The 16,808-nt window shown below is 37.6% G+C and overlaps 1 protein-coding gene across 6 annotated transcripts in view; it reads right to left on the minus strand.

Annotated features, from left to right (window-relative positions):
- Positions 1-16,808, minus strand: part of OPHN1 (oligophrenin 1) — a 585,383-nt gene that overhangs the window by 374,312 nt on the left and 194,263 nt on the right. The window lies entirely within an intron of this gene.

Consider the following 16,808-nt stretch of genomic DNA (forward strand, 5'->3'; position numbering starts at 1 on the left):
AGCAAATGAGTTAATAGTAATAGCACCAGGAAATATCCCAGTATAAACTGTTTTCTAGCCCTGCCCTGGTTTGTCATAAAGCCAGAACATTTCCCTCAGAACTAGGAATTTATTACAGCATCACAGAGAATACTGGACCAGGCCTTCAAAAGACATAACTGTACGCTCAGAACCTGACAGGAACAGCCTTTCCACATACTAAAAATATTGGCAATATTGTGTTTTGGAAATTAAAAACATCATTGCCAAACCGAAGCCCTTGTACACTGGGAAGGCAGAGATATACAAAGCTTTGTTGGTCATATAAACCTCTTGGGAATTTGCATCTATCCAATGCAACAAGCAGGGTTTGTTTTTTCAGAGGTGCAAGTTAGCTATGCTTTAATTTTGATCTATTACAAGGCAAGAAAAAAAAAAAGAGGGACTAGTTTCCTTATCTGATGAGACTGAAGTATCAGTAAGACAAGAAATATCTTTATAACAGAAACAGAAGACAGACTAGAAAGCCAGTTTTGACCAGTCCTATGTTTTCCAAAAGTGAAAGTCACTCAGTCGTGTCCGACTCTTTGCAACCCCATGAACTATACAGTCCATGGAATTCTCCAGGCCAGAATTCTAGAGTGGGTAGCCTTTCCCTTCTCCAGGGGATCTTCCCAACCCGGAAATCAAACACAGGTCTCCTGCATTGCAGGCAGATTCTTTACCAACTGAGCTATCAGGGAACCTCTTATTTTCCAAACTAAGAAGCAATTTTTAAACTATCAACAAAGAGCAAGGCAAGTTGAAGCATTAATACATATTGCATTCAGGTCCTACAAGCAGGACCTCTTATTTTGCAACCAGGTATGATTTAAGGTTCAAATAAATGGGCAAACTCTCATCCAATCAAAGCTCCATGACTATCTTCAATTGAAAACAATAATATTCTCACTAAAAGTACCAGCCTGTCTCTCTTGCCTAATACATGCTACTTTTCCATGGATTGTGAATTATGTGCTATCAACTTTGTGTACCCACCTGGAAATAAACTAATCTTTGGTGTCATAGATCACATACAGGGAGTAATTTTTTTCTTTACTACAGTGGAAGTTTTAAAGCATGGCCACCAATTCTATGATGCTCCTCCCACTGAGAAGAAAGGCCTCTATTCCCTCTACCTTGAATACAAGTGAGTTTGTTCCTGTTCTGAACCAACAAAATACAGCAGAAGTGATACTACATGACATCTCAGGCTAGGTCATAAAAAGCCAGTAACTTCCACTTGCTTGCCTTGGAATAGTCCTCATAAGAACTGAGCCACAGTATAAGAAGTTGAAATATCCTGCCACTACCAAGCTAGAGGGGTCAAATGTAGACATTCTTGTCAGTAGTTCAGCTGAGTTCAGGCTTCCAGTCATCTCACTAAGGAGTCAGATATGTAAATGAAGCTATTTTTTAATCTTCCATACCACCCCATATCCCAAGTGAATGCCACCACATAGAGCAGAAGAATCTCCCAGGTGATCCCTGCCTGAATTCCTGACCCCCCCAAAAAAAACATGAAATAAAATTAAATAGTTTTAGTTTAACTTGATAAGTTTTAGAATAGGGTGTTATGTAGCAATAGATCATTAGTAAATGAGTCTTTGATGGTTAACATATTACAAAAAGAAGGCATCGAAAGTACACTGTTTAAGTTCATTTTTTGCAGTCCTCAAAAACAGACCTTACCGTTGCCAATAGAGTTCCCTTCAGAGTCAGAATGGCACCTAGCCAAGCCTCCTATCTTTAATTATAGAGAAAGTCTGTTATCGAGATTTTTAAAGGACACTTTCAGAGGTACTACTACCTCCTCCACTGTACTTGTTAAGAAATAAAGGCTTCTCTTTGTTTGTTTTCCCCATAGTTTCTTCCACACATTAAAACTTGTTTATGAGAATGACTAAATATTTGCAGTTGTCACATGCTAGGATTGTGATCTTCCTCCTTCTTCTACTAAAGCTTTTTTTGGCCTCCTCTTAGAGAAATGATAAAAAGCTCTTTAACAGCTACCATACTGAGGTACACAAGTACTTTTACTACACTTCCAGGAGATGAAAGAGATGCAGTCAAGCAATAAATTCCTGGCATGTTGTAAAAGGCCTTCATTTAGCCCTACCTTCACAGCAGCATTCCTGGAATTAAATAGGAAATGGGAAGCCAACACTCAATATATGATTGAAGAATTGAGTGAGCACACTATAATTAAAGACAGAAGAAAATTAGCTAGTCCTGTGGAAAACAACCAGAAGAATGGTGAGGAAAACATCTTAAAAGGTGCATATTTTAGAGCTTTGGGATCAATAAAAGAGGTCAAGAAACAAATAGAGCTTAAGAGCTGTACAGATGACATTTCTAGTGGCATCTGAATGAAATGGGGGTGAATGTCTTTGAGATCAAATTTGTAGCAGTCCAAAAACTCTTGTGATAGAAGAAAACATTAAACTAGTGGGGCATCTAATAGGCTCCAGGAAGACTACCCATATTTAACTCTTAAGTATCTTTTCAAAAGCAAATTTCTTAAATGAAGAAAATTCCCAAAGTCACATTTCCACAAGCCTAATCTTTTAGGTAACAAAAGATAACTAGAAACATTTATATGATCAGTGTTTTGTCTATTTATGCAACACTTCCATATTCATTTTATCATTCGATGTATATACAACAAACTTGGGAGGTGGGAAGTATTTTCTCACTCTACATATAAAAAAAGGGAGACTAGAAGAAATAAAGTGATTAGTGTGAAGTCAACAACCACGTTATTGGCACAGCAATTATTTCCCTTCTTAAAGGCCCTGCTTTCAATCCTAACTCTCCAGGAGCTGAGATAAAATGGTAGCAGTATTCTGAGAAATCACACTGTTGAAAAGGAAGAGTGATTACTTCCTATTGAAGCAGGAAGAGTGATTACTTCCTGTTGAAGCAGGAAGATTAAAGAGCTCTTGCTATCAGAATAAATGGGTTTAACAAAACTGAGCTGCCAATAGAAAGTCATCTAATGACAGAAAGGGAAGATAGACCATTTTGTGGTCCTTTACATTGCTTCCAATTCAACCACATGCTCCTAATAAAAATAAATATTGAACAACATAGGTACTTCCATATTTAAGTCTCAAACAACTTTGGAGTGTGGCTAAAGACATGCATTTCTACCAATTTTTCCAGGTGACACTGCTGGTATGGGTCTAGACTTTTTGGGGTTTTTTTTGTTTTTTTCAACTGTTAAAATAGTTCACAAAAAATATATCCAAAAAAGTAAATCTAATAGGAGGGAACTATAAAACTCTGATGAAAGAAATCAAAGAAGGTATAAATAATGAAGAGATAATTGATGCTCATGAATAGTAAGACAATATTTTTAAGATGTTAGTTTATCCCAACTTAATCTATAGATTCAACATATTACCAAAATCCCAGCAATTTATTTTGTGGATATTGATAAACAGGTTCTAAAGTTCCTACCCTACTTCACAATTTATTTACAAAGTTACATTAAATCAAGATAGTGTGGTGTTGGTCCATAACTTTTTTCACAGAGCTAGAACATATAATAGACAAAAGTTTCAGAATTTCCAAAACAATCCTGAGGAAAAAGAACAAAGCTAGAGACATAACTCACCCAGACTTAAGACAACATTACAAACCTACAGTTATCCAAACAGCATGGTATTGGCACAAATGCAGATCAATAGAAAGGAATATCAATTCATTGGAAGGACTGATGCTGAAGCTGAAGCTTCAATACTTTGGACACCTGATGCAAACAGCCAACTCATTGTAAAAGACCTTAATGTTGGGAAAGACTGAAGGCAGGAGGAGAAGGGGGTGACAGAGGATGAGATGTTGGATGGCATCACTGACTCAATGGACATGAGATTCAGCAAAGTCCAGGACATACTGAAGGACAGGGAAGTCTGGCATGCTGCAGTTCACAGGGGTCACAAAGGGTCAGATACAACTTAGCCACTGAACAACAACAACAAGAAAAGAACAGAGAGCCCTGAAGTAAATCTACAGACACATAGTAAATTAAACTATAAGAAAGGATGTAAGAAGAATATACAGTGGATAAAATATAGTCTCTTCAATAAGCGGTGTTGGAAAAGCTGGACAGTTACATGTAAATCAATGAAATTAGAACACCCCTCACACTCTATATAAAAACGAACTCAAAATGGAAGAAAGATCTAAATATAAGACATGATACCATAAAAATTCTAGAAGAGAACATAGGCAAAGCATTCTCTGACATAACTCAGCAATGTTTTCTTAGCTCAGTCTCTGAAAACAAAATAAATAAAAGCAAGAATAAACATGAGATGTAATGAAACTTAAAAGCTCTTGTATGGCAAAGAAATCATCAAACTGAAAAAACAACCTTCAGAATAGAAGAAATTATTTGCAAACAATGTGAATAACAAGGAGTTAATAGCCAAAATATACAAACAGCTCACACAATTTAATATTCAAAAATTAAAAACTAGACAAAAGATCTAAATAGACATTTTTCCAAAGAACTATAGATGGTCAACAGTCACATGAAAAGGTACTAAATATCACTAAATAATTAGAGAAATGCAAATCAAAACCACGAGGTATTACCTCACACATTCGCAGGATCATAGAAAAAGCCAGGGAATGCCAGAAAAACATCTACCTCTGTTTCACTGACTACACAAAAGCCTTTGACTGTGTGGATCATAATAAACTGTGGAAAGCTCTTAAAGAGATGGGAATACCAGACCATTTTACCTGTCTCCTGAGAAACCTATATGCAAGTCAAGAAGCAACAGTTAGAACTCTGTATGGAATAACTGGTTGGTTCAAGATTGAGAAAGAAGTACAACAGGGCTGTCTGCTGTCACCCTGCTTGTTTAATCCATATGCTGAGCACATCATGAGAAATGCCAAGCTGGATAAGTTGTAAGTTGGAATCAAGATAGGTGGGAGAAAGATCAGCAACCTCAGATATCTGGATGATACCATTCTAATGGCAGAAAGCAAAGAGGAACTAAAAAATCTCTTGATGGGCGTGAAGGAAGAGAGTGAAAGAGCTGGCTTAAAACTAAATATTAAAAAAAAACTAAGATCATGGCATCCAGCTCCATTACTTCATGGTAAATAGAAGGGCAAAAAGTGGAAGCAATGACAGATTTTTTCTTTGGGGGCTCTAAAATCACTGCAGATGGTGACTGTAGCCATGAAATCAGAAGATGTTTGCTTCTTGGCAGGAAAACAATGGCAAACCTAGACAGTGTGTTGAAAAGCAGAGACATTATTTTGCTGACAAAGGTCCATATAGTCAAGGCTATGGCCTTCCCAATGGTCATGTACGGTTGTGAGAGGTGGGCCATAAAGACAGCAGAGCACAGAAGAATTGATGCCTTCCAACTGTAGTGCTTCCCTGGTGGCTCGGAGGTTAAAGCGTCTGCCTGCAATGTGGGAGACCTGGGTTTGACCCCTGGGTCGGGAAGATCCCCTGGAGAAGGAAATGGCAACCCACTCCAGTATTCTTGCCTGGAGAATCCCATGGACTGAGGAGCCTCGTGGGCTACAGTTCACAGGGTCGCAAAGCGTCAGACACTCTGAGTCACTTTCACTTTCAACTGTGGTGCTGGGGAAGATTCTTGAGAGTTCCTTGGACAGCAAGGAGATCAAACTAGTTAATCTTAAGGGAAATCAACCCTGAATACTCATTTAGAAGGACTGATGTTGAAGCTGAATTTCCAGTAATTTGGTCATCTGATGTGAACAGTTGACTCATTGGAAAAGACCCTGATGCTGGGAAAGATTGAGGGTAGAAGGAGAAAAGGGCATGAGAGGATGAGATGGCAGGATGACATCACCAATGTAATGGACATGAACTTGGGCAGACTTTGGGAGATGGTGAGGGACCGGGGGACTTGGTGTGCTGCAGTCCATGGGGTCACAAAGAGTCAGACACAAGGGGGCAAGTGAACAACATCACCTCACACTGGTCAGAATGGTCATCATTAAAAATTCTACAAATAATAAATACTAGAGAGTATACAGAGAAAAGGGAACCCTTACACAGTTTGTGGGAATATAAAGTGGTTCATCCACTATGGAAAACAGTATGGAGGTTCCTTAAAAAACTAAAAATAGAGCTACCATATGATCTAGCAATCACAATCCTGTGGATATATCCAAAAAAATGAGAATTTAATTCCAAAAGATACATGTACCCCAATGTACATAGCAGCACTATTACAACAGCCAAGACACAGAAACAACCAAGTGCCCATCAACACATGTTTGGCTTAAGAAGATGTGATATATATATCACATCTTACACATATCATATATATATATATATATATATATATTCATTCTGTGCTTAGTCGCTAAATCATGTCTGACTCTTCGCAAGCCCATGGACTGTAGCCCATCAGGCTCCTCTGTCCATGGGGATTTTCCAAGCAAGAAGAGTGAAGTGGGTTGCTATGCCCTCCTCCAAGGGTTCTTCCCAACTCAGGATCGAACTCAGGGCTCCCACATTGCAGTCAGATTCTTTACTGTCTGAGCCACCAGGGAAGCCCATACACATGTGGTATATATATACACTATATATATATGTGTATATATATATATAGTATATATGTAATATATGTATATATAAAAATATACGCATATATGTATATATAAGCATAGATTCATACAATGAAATATTGCCATTTGCAGCAACAGGGATGGACCTAAAGATAACCATACTAAGTGAAGTAAGTCAGACAAGTATCATATAATATCATTTACATGTGGAAGCTAAAAAATAATACAAGTGAATCTATATACAAAACAGAAACACACTCACAGACATAAAAAGTAAATTTACAGTTACCAAGGGGATAGGATTAACACAAACAAACTACTATACCTAAAATAGATAAGCAATGAGGATTTACTGTATAGCACAGGGAACTATATTCAACATCTTATAATATCTGATAATGGAAAATTATTTTAATATATATGTATCTGAATTATGGGCTTGCCCAGTGGCTTGGAAATAGAGAATCCACCTGCAATACAGAAGACATGGGTTCAGTACCTGATTCAGGAAGATCCCCTGGAGAAGAAAATAACAATACACTCCAGGACTCTTGCCTGGGAAATCCCATGGACAAAGGAGCTTGACAGGCTACAGTCCATGGGATCACAAAAGATTCAGACGTGACTAAGTGACTAAACAAGAGCAACATATATCTGACACAATATTTAAATTAACTATATTTCAATATTTTTTAACTTTGCAAAAAAATGTATAATATTGCTGAAGAAATAGACAAATAGACCAGTGGAAGAGAACAGAGCCCAGATATAGATTCACACAAAAATAATCTATTGATCTTTGCCAAAGAAGCTAAAGTAATTCAATGGAAAAAGGACAGTCTTTTCAGAAATAGTGATGAAACAACCAGATATCCACATTTAAAAAAAAAATCTGGAGACAATCTTTACAGTTTCTCAAGAATTAGCTCAAAAGGGGAAAAGGGCCAGAAAAAGATGGCAGAGGAGTAAGATAGGGAGATGGTCAGCCTCCCCACAAATACATCAAAAACTCAATAAGATATGGAACAACTCCTACAAAGCAACCTGTAGGCGACAGCAGAAGACCCCAGGCCTCCAGGGGGCAGGCTAAGCTCCCTGGAATGAGGTAGGAGAGAAAATGGAGACATACAGGCCTCCAGGGGGCAGGCTAAGCTCCCTGGAATGAGGTAGGAGAGAAGATGGAGATATAAAAAGGGAAAAGGCACAGAACATCTGGACGGGAGCTTGTGCACTGAGAGAGGGAGGGAGGGAATTCGGAAACAGGGGCAGTTGCCATGAGCTGGGAGGCAACCTCATTGTGGGGAGGGGTATCTGCACAATCTCAGAAGGCTGGACAAAGCAGAGACTTAGAGGTCGGAGAACAGAGAAGGCTGCACTTCTCAGCCCATAGACAGCTCACAGACTGTGGTCCCAACCAGACACTGGGCTCAGGGAACTGAAACAAGCCCACAGAAGCCCTGTGGTACAGAGAGTGGGCCCAGGGTGCCAAGAGAAGCATGGCATACAAACCTCTGTAACACACACAAACCTCACAGCATAGAGAGCAGGCCTGGGGATCCAAAAGAACACACAAGCCCTGCGACATAGAGGGCAGGCCCAGTGAGACGGGACAAGTGCACACAGGTCCCCCCCTCACCCGCTCCACGCAGAGAGTGGGCCTGAGACAAGTGCACACAATACCTGCAACATAGAGGGTGGGTCCAGTAAACCAAGCAAGCAAATGCACACAAGCCCTGTGACATATAGGGCAACCTCAGGGGACTGAGGGAAGCCCATACACATCTCTGTGATACAAAGGGAAGGGTCAGGGAGCAGAGAAAGATCCATACAGGCCCCAACTTGGCAAGCTTTGGTCTGCAATCCAAGGCAAGACCAGGAAACAGAAGCACCAGCGAAGATTCCAGGGACAAGTAGGGGGCTGGTGACAGTAAAATTATCCTGAGAGGGCCACTTTGAAATGGCTGTGGTAATAGATGTGTCTAACACTGACAAAGCCAGAAGGATTGTCCAAAGGTATACTGAACCGACAGACACCCCCCAAACCGACCAACATTCACTGCACTGCCCTTCAGAGAGACGAGGTTCAGCTCCATCAACCAGAAGAACACAGGCACAAGCTCCCACAACCAGGAAAACATCACAGGACATTAATCCAACCCCATCTATGGGGGCAGACTCCACAAACAAGAAGAACTACCATCTTGAGAACTTTATTTTTTCCTTATGAATCACTGTTTATTTGCCCTACATACTTCCAGGTTCACATTACCCTTTTGCAGTGCTGTAGAGTTTTCCTCTTTGTTTTTCTTGTTAAAAAAATTCTTTTTAAGATTTTTTTCACCATTTTTTGTGATTTTTGTGATTTTGTTTTTTATATATTTGACTGCTTTCTTAAACTTCTTTATCAGCTGTAGCTATTCCTGAGTATATATAAACCTTTGTCACATGTCTCTATTTATCTTTGCTTTGCTATTTTTTCTTTTATTTACCCTCTCTTTCATGCCCTTCCTTTTCTCTTTTCTCTCCCTTCTCCTCTTTCTTTTCTCTTTCTCTTCTCCCTTTTTTCCTTTCCTCACTCTTTCTTTTTTCACCATGTAATTTAAATTGTTGTGCTATCTTTGCTATATTCCCCAGATAGCACTCTGCCCAGGCTCAGTTTTAAATACTGAACATTAGTGAGCTCTGCTTTCAGCTGGTCATTATCAACTTTGGTTTCCCTTGTTTACTAAGTCAGTCACCTGTACTCTTTTCTTTAGAATATTTTGGTTATAACTGTGTGTGTGGAAGTATGTATGTGTCCCATTATTTCTGTAATTACCTGCTTGATCTGCTTGATCTCCTCTAACTAGAACACAGGCACAAGTCACCCCTAACAAAAAGTCAATGCAAACCACTCAACCAACCTTTCTCTCCAAGGGCAAAAACCAAAAGGAAGAAGGAATACAATTATAAAACCTGTGAAAAGGAGACTTCAAATGGAGCAAGTTAGAAAAAAGCATGGAAAGACAGAGGAATAGAGAACAAATGAAAGAATAAGGTAGAAACTCACAAGAAAAAATAAATGAAGAGGAAATAGGCAATCTACTTGGAAGGGAATTCAGAACAATGACAGTAAAGATGTTCCAAAGACTTGAAAATAAAATGGAGAAAATGCAAGGAACAACACAGTTAATATAATCACCAAGGATGTAGAAAAAAATAACGAATAAACAAACAGATAATGAATAACACAATTACTGAAGTTAAAATATTCTAGAAGGAAACAATAGCAGAATAACTGAGGCAGAAGAATGGATAAGTGAGCTGGAGGACAAAATGGTGGAAATAACTGCTGAAGAGCAGAATAAAGGAAAAAGAATGAAAAGAATTGAGGATATTCTCAGAGACATTTGGGACAACAATAAATGCACCAATATTCTAAATATAGGTGTCCCAGAGTAAGAAGGAAAGAAAGAAAGGCACTGAGAAATATTTTTGAAGAAATTATAGTTGAAAACTTCCCCAACATGGGAAAGGAAATAGTCAATCAAGTCCAAGAATCACAGAGAGTCCCTTAGAGGATAAACCCAAGGAGAAACACATTGAGACACATATCAATCAAGCTAACAGAGATTGAACACAAAGAAAGAATACTAAAAGCAGCAAGGGAAAAGCAACATACAAGGGAAAACCCATATGATAAACAGCAGATCATTTAGCAGAAACGGATATATTTAAAGTACTGAAAGAAAAAAAAAATCTACAACCAAGATTACTATACCTGGCAAAGATCTCATTCAGAATTGATGGAGAAACCAAAAGCTTCACAGACAAGCCAAAGTTCAGAGAGTTTAGCACCACCAAACCAGCCTTATAACAAATACTAAAGGGACTTACATAACCAGCAAACACAAGAGAAAGGAAAGACCTACAAAAACAAACCCAAAACAATTAAGAAAATGCCAATAGGAACATGCAATGCACAAATCAAAAAATACAGAATGGCTGAATGGATATAGAAACAAGACTCATATATATGTTGTCTACAAGAGACCCACTTCAGACCTAAAGTAAAGGGAAGAAAATAAAAGCATGAAAAAAGATATTCCACGAGAATGGAAACCAAAAGAAAGCTGGAGTGGAAATCCTTAATTCAGACAAGACAGACTTATTACAGGAGGCAAAGAAAGACATAATGATCAAGGATATAATGATAAAGGGATCAATCCAAGAAGACATAACAATTGTAAAGATGTATGAGCCCAACACAGGAGCACCTCAATACAGAAGGGAAACACTAACAAGCGTAAGAGGGGAAATTGACAGCAACACAGTGATGGTAAGGGACTTAAACACCTCACTTATACTGATGGACAGATCATCAAAACAGAATCAATAAGGGAACACAATGGACCAAATTGATATCTTCAGGATTTTACATCCAAATGTAGGATATCCTTTTTTCTCAAGTGCATATGGCACATTCTTCAGGATAGACCATATCTTGGGCCACAAATCAAGCCTCAGTAAATTTATGAAAATTGAAATTGTATCAAGTATCTTCTCTGACCACAACACTGAGACTAGAAACTCACAGCGATTAAACAATATATTACTAAATAATGAAGATGTTATTGAAGAAATAAGAATGGAAATAAAAAGATTCCTAGCACAAATGAAAATGAAAACATGATAAGCCAAAAATTATGGGGTTCAGCAAAATCAGTTCTAAGAGGGAAGTTTATAGTAATATAATCCTGCCTTAGGAAACAAGAAAAACATTGAATAGACAACCTAATTCTACATTGAAAGCTGCTGGAGAAAGAAGAACAAGAAACCCCAAATTAATCAAAAGGAAAGAAATAATAAAGATTAGAGCAGAAATAAATGACAAAGAAATGAAGGAATCAAGTAAAGATTAATAAAACTAAAAGCTGGTTCTTTGAGAAGATAAACAAAATTGACAATTTACTAGCCAGACTCATCAAGAAAATCAGGGAGAAAAATCAAATTAAAAAATAGAAATGAAAAGGAGAGGTCACAACAGACAACACAGAAATACAAAGGATCATAAGAGAATATTATGAGCAATTATATGCTAATAAAATGGACAACCTACAGGAAATGGACAGATAATCAGAACAGTTCAACCTCTCAAGACTGAATCAGAAAGAAATACAAATTATGAACAAGGCAATTACAAATACTGAAATCAAAACTGTGATCAAAACTTTCCCAGGAAACAAAAACCCAGGGGCAGATGGCTTCACAGGAGAATTCTATCATACATTTAAAGAAGCACTAATGCCTATTTTTCTGAAACTATTCCAAAAAGTTGCAGAGAAAGGAACACATTCAAACTCATTCTACAAGTCCAAAATCACCATGATAACAAAATCAGGCAAAGGCAACACACAAAAAAAGAACACTTCAGGTCAATATCATTGATGAACATAGATTCACTCCTCAACAAAATTCTAGCAAGCAGAATTAAACAACACATTAAAAAGCTCATACACCATGACCAAGCTGGATGTATTCCAGGGATGTAAGGATTCTTCAATATACACAAATCAATCAATGTGATCCACTATATTAAAAAACTAAAAGATAAAAACCGTATGATAATCTCAATAGATGCATAAAAAGTCTTTCACAAAATTCAGCACCAATTTATGATTAAAATGCATCCCAAAATGGGCAAAGAAAAAACCTACCTCAACATAGTAAAGATCACATATGATAAGCCCACAGCAAACATTCTCAGTGATGACAAACTGAAAGCATTCCCTCTAAGATAAGAAACAAGACAAGGGTGTCCACTCTCATCACTATTATTCAACATAATTTTGCCTAGCTATGGCAATTAGAGAAGAAATAGAAATAAAAGGAATCCGGATCGAAAAGAAGAGGCAAAGCTCTCACTGTTTGCAGATGACATGATACTATACATAGAAAAGCCAAAAGAAACCATCAGAAAATTACTAGAGCTAATCAGTGAATGTAGCAAAGTCGTGGGATACAGGGTCAATACACAGAAACGACGTGCATACCTATATAGTAACAATGAAAAATCAGAGAGAGAAATTAAGGAATCAATCCCATTCACCATTGCAACAAAAAGAATAAAATATCTAAGAATAAACCTACCTAAGGAGACAAAATAACTGTATATCAAAAATTATAAGATACTGATGAATGAAATCAAAGATGACATAAACAGATGGAGAGATATTCCATGTTCCTGGGTAAGAATATCTACATTGTGAAAATGACTATACTACCAAATTCAATTTACAAATTCAATGTGTTTCCTATCAAATTACCAATGGCATTTTTCACAGAACTTGAACAAAAAAGTTCACAATTCATACAGAAATACAAAAAAAGCCCAAATACCCAAAGCAGTTTTGAGAAAGAGGAATGGAGCTGGAGCAATCAACTTTTCTGACTTCAGACTATACTACAAAGCTACAGTCATCAAGACAGTATGGCAATGGCACAAAAGCAGAAATATGTAACAACAGAACAAGCTAGATAGCCCAGAGATAACCCATGCACCAATGGGTATCTTATTTTTGACAAAGGAGGCAAATCTATACAATCGGGCAAAGATAGCCTCTTCAATAAGTGGTGCTAGGAAAACTGGACAGCTACATGCAAAACAATGAAATTAGAACACTTTTGAATGCCATACACAAAAATAAACTCAAAATGGATTAAAAACCTAAATATAAGACCAGAAACTATAAAACTCTTAGAGGAAAATAGAGGCAGAATACTTGAAAACATGCTCAAAGCAAGATCCTCTATGACCCACCTCCTAGAGTAACAGAAATAAAAATAAAGGTAAACAAGTGGGATCTAATTAAACTTAAAAGCTTTGGTATAGAAAAGGAAGCTGAAAACAAGGTGAAAAGACAACCCTTCAAAATGGGAGAAAATAATAGCAAAGGAAACAACTGACAAAGAATTAATTTTGAAAATATACTATCCACTCATATAACTCAATACCAGAAAAACAAACAGCCCAATCAAAAAGTGGGGGAAAGACCTAAAGAGACATTTCTCCAAAGAAGACATACAGATAGCTAATAAAGATGTGAAAAGATGCTCAACATCACTCATTATTAGAGAAATGCAAATCAAAACAACAATGAGATACCACCTCACACCAGTCAGAATAGCCATCATCAAAAAGTCTATAAACAATAAATGCTGGATCGGGTGTGGAGAAATGTAGATTGATACAGCCACTGTGGAAGACAGTATGGAGATTCCTTTAAAAACCAGGAATAAAACCACCACATGACCGAGCAATCCCATTATTAGGCATATAACCTGAGGAAACCAAAATTGAAGAAGACACATGTATCCCAATGTTTACTGCACTACTATTTACAATAGCTAGAACATAGAAGCAACCTAGATATCCACTGACAGATGAAAGGATAAAGAAGCTGTGGTACATATATACAATGGACTATTACTCAGCCATAAAAAGGAATGCATTTGAGTCAGTTCTAATAATGTGGACATACCTAGAGCCTATTAAGCAGAGTGAAGTAAGTCAGAAAGAGAAATATAGATATCATATACTAAGGCATATATATGGAATCTAGAAAGATGGTACTGATGAATTTATTTTCAGGGCAGCAATGGAGAAACAGACATAGAGAACAGACTTATGGACATGAGGGGAGGGGAGGAGGGAGAGGGTGAGATTCAGAGAGAGTAACATGGAAACTTACAATACCATATGTAAAATAGATAGCCAATGGGAATTTGCTGTATGGCTCAGGAAACTCAAACAGGGGCTCTGTGACAATCTAGAAGGGTGGGATCAGGAGGCAGATGGGAGGGACATCCATGAGGGAGGGGATGTGGGTATACTTATGGCTGATTCTTGTTGATGTTTAACAGAAAAAAAAATTATATAAAGCAATGACCCTTCAATTAAAAATAAATAAATTTTTTAAAAAGAAAACAAAAAATAATTAGTTCAAAAGGGTTATAGACCTAAATGTATAACATAATTATAAAACTCCTACAAGATCTTATGCCAGTGCATAAGTGTGTCCAATTCTCTGTGACCCTTTAGATTGTAGCCCATGAGGCTCCTCAACATGGGGAATTTTTCAGGCAAGAATATTCGCGTGGGTTACCATTTCCTCCTCCAGGGGAATTTCCCAACCCAGGGACTGAACATACATCTCATGTATTTCCTGTATTACAGGCAGATACTCTACCCATTGAGCCTTAGGGAAGCCTTACAAAGTAACATATGAAACCATATAGATGACTTGTTTGGTAATGCCTTTTTAGATACAACCCCAAAAGCATGATTGATGAAAGACCTGATAAAATGGACTTCATTCAAATTCAAAACTTCTGCTCTGCAAAAGACTTTCTTAAAAAATGAAAAGATAAGTCACAGACTGGAATATTTTATGCAAAGAACATTTCTGATGAAGGACTGGCATCCAAAATATACAAAGAAATCTTAAAACTTAACAATAGGGAAAAGAAATTAAGACAAAGAGTTGAACACTACTAAGAGACTTTCACTTTCAAGAAGTAGGCAAAAGACATGAACACGTCCCTCATGAAAGATGATGTATAGATAGCAAATAAGCATATGGAAATATGTTCCAAATCAAATGTCATCAGGAAAAAGCAAATTACAACAGCAAACATTTACCATTATACACAAAGGAACATTTCATATAAGGATGGGCATGATAAACGACAGAAATGATAAGTACCTAACAGAAGCAGAAGACATTAAGAAGGGGTGATAAGAATACACAGAAGAACTACACAAAACAGGTCTTAATGACCCAGATAACCATGATGGTATGGTCACTCACTCAGAGCCACACATCTTGGAGTGTGAAATCAAGTGGCCTCAGGAAGCATTACTAAGAACAATCCTAGTGAAAGCAATGGAATTACAGCTGAGCTATTTCAAATCCTAAACAATGATGCTATTAAAGTGCAGCAATCAATATGTCAGCAAATTTGGAAAACCTACCAGTGGCCATAGGACTACTGGAAAAGGTCAATTTTCATTCCAACTGCAAAGAAGGGTAATGTTAAAGAATGTTCAAACTACTGTACAATTACACTCATTTCACATGTTAGCTAGGTAATGATCAAAATCCTTCAAGCTAAGCTTCAGCAGTATGTGAACTGAGAACTTCCAGATGTACAAACTGGATTTACAAAAGGCAGAGGAACCACAGATTGAATTGCCAACATTTGCTGGATCATAAAGAAAGCAAGGGAAGTCCAGAAGAATACCTACTACTGCTTCATTGACTACACGAATGTCTTTGACTGTGTGGACAACAACAAACCATGGAAAATTCTTAAAGAGATGGGAATACAAGACCACCTAACCTGTCTCATGAGAAACTGGTATGCAGGTCAAGAAGCAACAATTAGAACCAGACATAGAAAAATGGACTGGTTCAACATTGGGGAAAGAGTATCTCAAGGCTATATATTGTCACCCTGCTTATTTAACATGTATTCAGAGTACCTCATGTGAAATGCTAGACTGGATAAAACACAAATTAGAATCAAGATGCTGGGAGAAATGTCAAAGACCTCAAATATGCAGATGATACCACCAATGGCAAAAACTGAAGAGGAATTAAAGAGATTCTTGATGAGGGTAAAAGAGGAGAGTGAAAAGCTGGCTAAAACTCAACATTCAAAACACTAAGATGATGGCATCTGGTCCCATCATTTGCTGGCAAATAGAAGAGAGAAAAGTAGAAGCAGTGACAGATTTTATTTTCTTTGGCTCCAAAATAACTGTGGGTGGTGATTGCAGCCATGAAATTAAAAGACACTTGGTCCTTGGAAAGAAAGCTATGATAAACCTAGACAGCATACTAAAAATCAGCAACTTCACTTTGCCAACAGAATCTGTATAGCCAAAGCTATGGTTTTTCCAGTAGTAATGTACTGATGTGACAGTTGGACCATAAAGAAGGATGAGTGCTGAAGAATTGATACCTTCGAATTCTAGTCCTGGAGAAGACTCTTCAGAGTCCTTTGAGCTGCAAGGAGATCAAACCTTGCAGTTAATCATAAAGGAAATCAGCCCTGAATATTCACTGGAAAGACTGAGGCTGAAGTTCAAGCTCCACTGCTTTGGCCACGTGATGCAAAGAGCCAACTCATTGGAAAAGAACTTAATGCTGGGAAATTCTGAAGGCAGGAGAAGAAAG

Source organism: Ovis canadensis, chromosome X (genome assembly GCF_042477335.2).
Source record: "Ovis canadensis isolate MfBH-ARS-UI-01 breed Bighorn chromosome X, ARS-UI_OviCan_v2, whole genome shotgun sequence".
Classification (NCBI taxonomy): domain Eukaryota; kingdom Metazoa; phylum Chordata; class Mammalia; order Artiodactyla; family Bovidae; genus Ovis; species Ovis canadensis.